The sequence below is a fragment of the Heterodontus francisci genome, unplaced genomic scaffold, assembly GCF_036365525.1.
Source record: "Heterodontus francisci isolate sHetFra1 unplaced genomic scaffold, sHetFra1.hap1 HAP1_SCAFFOLD_897, whole genome shotgun sequence".
NCBI lineage: Eukaryota > Metazoa > Chordata > Chondrichthyes > Heterodontiformes > Heterodontidae > Heterodontus > Heterodontus francisci.
In genome coordinates this window covers 235,001-242,500 of record NW_027141674.1, presented here as the reverse complement: position 1 = coordinate 242,500, position 7,500 = coordinate 235,001, and positions in this window count along the sequence as shown.

Below are 7,500 nucleotides of genomic sequence, written 5' to 3'. Positions count from 1 at the left end.
GCAGCTAGGGTCGGTCTCTGCAGACCTGGAGGCTCGGGTGGACTCTTGGAATAAACGTCCAAGTCCCGACTTGCCACCTCCTACTACTGTGCAGATACCCCGCCAACCCCCAGCCACCCGAATGACAAGCGTCCGATCAGCGGGACGAATTTGACAACTCTGGCCGGACCTCTGGAACTCCATCCCGGGTAACCGGGGCAAATTTTTCCGCTTGATCGCCCTTCCACTGGTTAACCATTTGCCCTTTCGGACTTAGTCTCTGGACATTATTCGACTGATTTTCTGGTTAACCATTTGCCCTTTCGGACTTAGTCTCTGGGCATTATTTTCGACTTTTTGGTTAATGATTTCACACTTTTTACTTACTTTTGCGCTTTTTGGTTAATGATTACTCTGCTTACTGGTTAATTATTTGCCCTTTCGGACTTAGTCTCTGGACATTATTTTCGAGTTTTTGGTTAATGATTTCACACTTTTAACATATTTTTGCGCTTTTTGGTTAATGATTACTCTGCTTACTGGTTAATTATTTGCCCTTTCGGACTTAGTCTCTGCACATTATTTTCGAGTTTTTGGTTAATGATTTCACACTTTTAACATATTTTTGCGCTTTTTGGTTACTGATTTCATACTTTTTACTTACTTTTGCGCCTTTTGGTTAATGATTACTCTGCTTACTGGTTAACCATTTGCCCTTTCGGACTTAGTCTCTGGACATTATTTTCGAGTTTTTGGTTAATGATTTCACACTTTTTACTTACTTTTGCGATTTTTGGTTAATGATTACTCTGCTTACTGGTTAACCATTTGCCCTTTCGGACTTAGTCTCTGGACATTATTTTCGGGTTTTTGGTTAATGATTTCACACTTTTTACTTACTTTTGCGATTTTTGGTTAATGATTACTCTGCTTACTGGTTAACCATTTGCCCTTTCGGACTTAGTCTCTGGGCATTATTTTCGACTTTTTGGTTAATGATTTCACACTTTTAACATATTTTTGCGATTTTTGGTTAATGATTACTCTGCTTACTGGTTAATTATTTGCCCTTTCGGACTTAGTCTCTGCACATTATTTTCGAGTTTTTGGTTAATGATTTCACACTTTTAACATATTTTTGCGCTTTTTGGTTACTGATTTCATACTTTTTACTTACTTTTGCGATTTTTGGTTAATGATTACTCTGCTTACTGGTTAACCATTTGCCCTTTCGGACTTAGTCTCTGGACATTATTTTCGAGTTTTTGGTTAATGATTTCACACTTTTAACATATTTTTGCGATTTTTGGTTAATGATTACTCTGCTTACTGGTTAATTATTTGCCCTTTCGGACTTAGTCTCTGCACATTATTTTCGAGTTTTTGGTTAATGATTTCACACTTTTAACATATTTTTGCGCTTTTTGGTTACTGATTTCATACTTTTTACTTACTTTTGCGATTTTTGGTTAATGATTACTCTGCTTACTGGTTAACCATTTGCCCTTTCGGACTTAGTCTCTGGAGATTATTTTCGAGTTTTTGGTTAATGATTTCACACTTTTTACTTACTTTTGCGATTTTTGGTTAATGATTACTCTGCTTACTGGTTAACCATTTGCCCTTTCGGACTTAGTCTCTGGACATTATTTTCGAGTTTTTGGTTAATGATTTCACACTTTTAACATATTTTTGCGATTTTTGGTTAATGATTACTCTGCTTACTGGTTAATTATTTGCCCTTTCGGACTTAGTCTCTGCACATTATTTTCGAGTTTTTGGTTAATGATTTCACACTTTTAACATATTTTTGCGCTTTTTGGTTACTGATTTCATACTTTTTACTTACTTTTGCGCCTTTTGGTTAATGATTACTCTGCTTACTGGTTAACCATTTGCCCTTTCGGACTTAGTCTCTGGACATTATTTTCGAGTTTTTGGTTAATGATTTCACACTTTTTACTTACTTTTGCGATTTTTGGTTAATGATTACTCTGCTTACTGGTTAACCATTTGCCCTTTCGGACTTAGTCTCTGGACATTATTTTCGGGTTTTTGGTTAATGATTTCACACTTTTTACTTACTTTTGCGATTTTTGGTTAATGATTACTCTGCTTACTGGTTAACCATTTGCCCTTTCGGACTTAGTCTCTGGACATTATTTTCGAGTTTTTGGTTAATGATTTCACACTTTTAACATATTTTTGCGATTTTTGGTTAATGATTACTCTGCTTACTGGTTAATTATTTGCCCTTTCGGACTTAGTCTCTGCACATTATTTTCGAGTTTTTGGTTAATGATTTCACACTTTTAACATATTTTTGCGCTTTTTGGTTACTGATTTCATACTTTTTACTTACTTTTGCGCCTTTTGGTTAATGATTACTCTGCTTACTGGTTAACCATTTGCCCTTTCGGACTTAGTCTCTGGGCATTATTTTCGACTTTTTGGTTAATGATTTCACACTTTTAACATATTTTTGCGCTTTTTGGTTACTGATTTCATACTTTTTACTTACTTTTGCGATTTTTGGTTAATGATTACTCTGCTTACTGGTTAACCATTTGCCCTTTCGGACTTAGTCTCTGGGCATTATTTTCGACTTTTTGGTTAATGATTTCACACTTTTTACTTACTTTTGCGCTTTTTGGTTAATGATTACTCTGCTTACTGGTTAATTATTTGCCCTTTCGGACTTAGTCTCTGGACATTATTTTCGAGTTTTTGGTTAATGATTTCACACTTTTAACATATTTTTGCGCTTTTTGGTTAATGATTACTCTGCTTACTGGTTAATTATTTGCCCTTTCGGACTTAGTCTCTGCACATTATTTTCGAGTTTTTGGTTAATGATTTCACACTTTTAACATATTTTTGCGCTTTTTGGTTACTGATTTCATACTTTTTACTTACTTTTGCGCCTTTTGGTTAATGATTACTCTGCTTACTGGTTAACCATTTGCCCTTTCGGACTTAGTCTCTGGACATTATTTTCGAGTTTTTGGTTAATGATTTCACACTTTTTACTTACTTTTGCGATTTTTGGTTAATGATTACTCTGCTTACTGGTTAACCATTTGCCCTTTCGGACTTAGTCTCTGGACATTATTTTCGGGTTTTTGGTTAATGATTTCACACTTTTTACTTACTTTTGCGATTTTTGGTTAATGATTACTCTGCTTACTGGTTAACCATTTGCCCTTTCGGACTTAGTCTCTGGAGATTATTTTCGAGTTTTTGGTTAATGATTTCACACTTTTTACTTACTTTTGCGATTTTTGGTTAATGATTACTCTGCTTACTGGTTAACCATTTGCCCTTTCGGACTTAGTCTCTGGACATTATTTTCGAGTTTTTGGTTAATGATTTCACACTTTTAACATATTTTTGCGATTTTTGGTTAATGATTACTCTGCTTACTGGTTAATTATTTGCCCTTTCGGACTTAGTCTCTGCACATTATTTTCGAGTTTTTGGTTAATGATTTCACACTTTTAACATATTTTTGCGCTTTTTGGTTACTGATTTCATACTTTTTACTTACTTTTGCGATTTTTGGTTAATGATTACTCTGCTTACTGGTTAACCATTTGCCCTTTCGGACTTAGTCTCTGGGCATTATTTTCGACTTTTTGGTTAATGATTTCACACTTTTAACATATTTTTGCGATTTTTGGTTAATGATTACTCTGCTTACTGGTTAATTATTTGCCCTTTCGGACTTAGTCTCTGCACATTATTTTCGAGTTTTTGGTTAATGATTTCACACTTTTAACATATTTTTGCGCTTTTTGGTTACTGATTTCATACTTTTTACTTACTTTTGCGATTTTTGGTTAATGATTACTCTGCTTACTGGTTAACCATTTGCCCTTTCGGACTTAGTCTCTGGAGATTATTTTCGAGTTTTTGGTTAATGATTTCACACTTTTTACTTACTTTTGCGATTTTTGGTTAATGATTACTCTGCTTACTGGTTAACCATTTGCCCTTTCGGACTTAGTCTCTGGACATTATTTTCGAGTTTTTGGTTAATGATTTCACACTTTTAACATATTTTTGCGATTTTTGGTTAATGATTACTCTGCTTACTGGTTAATTATTTGCCCTTTCGGACTTAGTCTCTGCACATTATTTTCGAGTTTTTGGTTAATGATTTCACACTTTTAACATATTTTTGCGCTTTTTGGTTACTGATTTCATACTTTTTACTTACTTTTGCGCCTTTTGGTTAATGATTACTCTGCTTACTGGTTAACCATTTGCCCTTTCGGACTTAGTCTCTGGACATTATTTTCGAGTTTTTGGTTAATGATTTCACACTTTTTACTTACTTTTGCGATTTTTGGTTAATGATTACTCTGCTTACTGGTTAACCATTTGCCCTTTCGGACTTAGTCTCTGGACATTATTTTCGGGTTTTTGGTTAATGATTTCACACTTTTTACTTACTTTTGCGATTTTTGGTTAATGATTACTCTGCTTACTGGTTAACCATTTGCCCTTTCGGACTTAGTCTCTGGACATTATTTTCGAGTTTTTGGTTAATGATTTCACACTTTTAACATATTTTTGCGATTTTTGGTTAATGATTACTCTGCTTACTGGTTAATTATTTGCCCTTTCGGACTTAGTCTCTGCACATTATTTTCGAGTTTTTGGTTAATGATTTCACACTTTTAACATATTTTTGCGCTTTTTGGTTACTGATTTCATACTTTTTACTTACTTTTGCGCCTTTTGGTTAATGATTACTCTGCTTACTGGTTAACCATTTGCCCTTTCGGACTTAGTCTCTGGAGATTATTTTCGAGTTTTTGGTTAATGATTTCACACTTTTTACTTACTTTTGCGATTTTTGGTTAATGATTACTCTGCTTACTGGTTAACCATTTGCCCTTTCGGACTTAGTCTCTGGACATTATTTTCGGGTTTTTGGTTAATGATTTCACACTTTTTACTTACTTTTGCGATTTTTGGTTAATGATTACTCTGCTTACTGGTTAACCATTTGCCCTTTCGCACTTAGTCTCTGGAGATTATTTTCGAGTTTTTGGTTAATGCTTTCACACTTTTTACTTACTTTTGCGATTTTTGGTTAATGATTACTCTGCTTACTGGTTAACCATTGGCCCTTTTGGACTTAGTCTCTGGACATTATTTTCGGGTTTTTGGTTAATGATTTCACACTTTTTACTTACTTTTGCGATTTTTGGTTAATGATGACTCTGCTTACTGGTTAACCATTTGCCCTTTCGCACTTAGTCTCTGGAGATTATTTTCGACTTTTTGGTTAATGATTTCACACTTTTAACTTAATTTTGTGCTTTTTGGTTAATGATTTCATACTTTTTACTTACTTTTGCCCTTTTTGGTTAATGATTACTCTGCTTACTGGTTAACCATTTGCCCTTTCGGACTTGGTCTCTGGACATTATTTTCGAGTTTTTGGTTAATGATTTCACACTTTTTACTTACTTTTGCGATTTTTGGTTAATGATTACTCTGCTTACTGGTTAACCATTTGCCCTTTCGCACTTAGTCTCTGGAGATTATTTTCGACTTTTTGGTTAATGATTTCACACTTTTAACTTAATTTTGTGCTTTTTGGTTAATGATTTCATACTTTTTACTTACTTTTGCCCTTTTTGGTTAATGATTACTCTGCTTACTGGTTAACCATTTGCCCTTTCGCACTTAGTCTCTGGAGATTATTTTCGAGTTTTTGGTTAATGATTTCACACTTTTTACTTACTTTTGCGATTTTTGGTTAATGATTACTCTGCTTACTGGTTAACCATTTGCCCTTTCGGACTTAGTCTCTGGACATTATTTTCGGGTTTTTGGTTAATGATTTCACACTTTTTACTTACTTTTGCGATTTTTGGTTAATGATGACTCTGCTTACTGGTTAACCATTTGCCCTTTCGCACTTAGTCTCTGGAGATTATTTTCGACTTTTTGGTTAATGATTTCACACTTTTAACTAAATTTTGTGCTTTTTGGTTAATGATTTCATACTTTTTACTTACTTTTGCCCTTTTTGGTTAATGATTACTCTGCTTACTGGTTAACCATTTGCCCTTTCGGACTTGGTCTCTGGACATTATTTTCGAGTTTTTGGTTAATGATTTCACACTTTTTACTTACTTTTGCGATTTTTGGTTAATGATTACTCTGCTTACTGGTTAACCATTTGCCCTTTCGCACTTAGTCTCTGGAGATTATTTTCGACTTTTTGGTTAATGATTTCACACTTTTAACTTAATTTTGTGCTTTTTGGTTAATGATTTCATACTTTTTACTTACTTTTGCCCTTTTTGGTTAATGATTACTCTGCTTACTGGTTAACCATTTGCCCTTTCGGACTTGGTCTCTGGACATTATTTTCGAGTTTTTGGTTAATGATTTCACACTTTTTACTTACTTTTGCGATTTTTGGTTAATGATTTCACACTTTTTACTTACTTTTGCGATTTTTGGTTAATGATTACTCTGCTTACTGGTTAACCATTTGCCCTTTCGGACTTAGTCTCTGGACATTATTTTCGAGTTTTTGGTTAATGATTTCACACTTTTTACTTACTTTTGCGATTTTTGGTTAATGATTTCACACTTTTTACTTACTTTTGCGATTTTTGGTTAATGATGACTCTGCTTACTGGTTAATTATTTGTACTTTCGGACTTGGTCTCTGGACATTATTTTCGAGTTTTTGGTTAATGATTTCACACTTTTAACATAATTTTGCGCTTTTTGGTTAATGATTACTCTGCTTGCTTGTTACTGATTTCCCCTTTCGGACTTGATCTCTGGCCGTTCTTTTCGACCTTTTTGGATCAGGTTTCCACACTCTGAAATTATTTTGGGCTCACTGATTAGGCGAGATCAAGGGGGCATGCCTGGGCACTTTGGGCTCAGTTTGGGAAGGCGGCGTCCGTGTGCTCCTCCGCCCTTCCCGCACTTGCGGCTAGGTTTGCCAAACTGCGCTGACCCGCAGCCCTGCCTTTTTGCCCACGGCACACGGAACGACTCAAGTCTGGCTCCGTTCCAGGCCGTTGCCTCCGGCTGCCCGCCGTCCGGCCGGCCTGGGACGTACCCCGGCTGACGGCGCCGGAGGCCCTCTAGCAGCCACCGGTGCCGCGGGCCAATGGGTCCGGGCGTTCCGGAGCTATCGGTGGGGAAGTGCTCTCCCCTTTTCCTGACGCCGTTCGCCCGAGCAGAGGTGCAGCCTGACGGGACTGCTGTCGCCTTCCGCGGCGCACCGGCCCCTTTCACCTGCCGTCGACCGCGCGGAGCTCGGACCTCCCTCCCCGAAGTTATGGCCCCGGCGCCGGAGGGTGCCCGGGGCCGGGCATTCAGCGGGGTGAGTCTTAACCTTCCCGGTCAGCCTGCGGGGTCGGTGCGCCGGCACTCGACGCCGGAGGGTCCCCTCTTTCCGTAGAGCCCCGCCCGGTGCCGATCGGCCGGCGGATTGCGGAGCGAACCGCGCCTGACCGACGGGCCTCGGAAACCCGT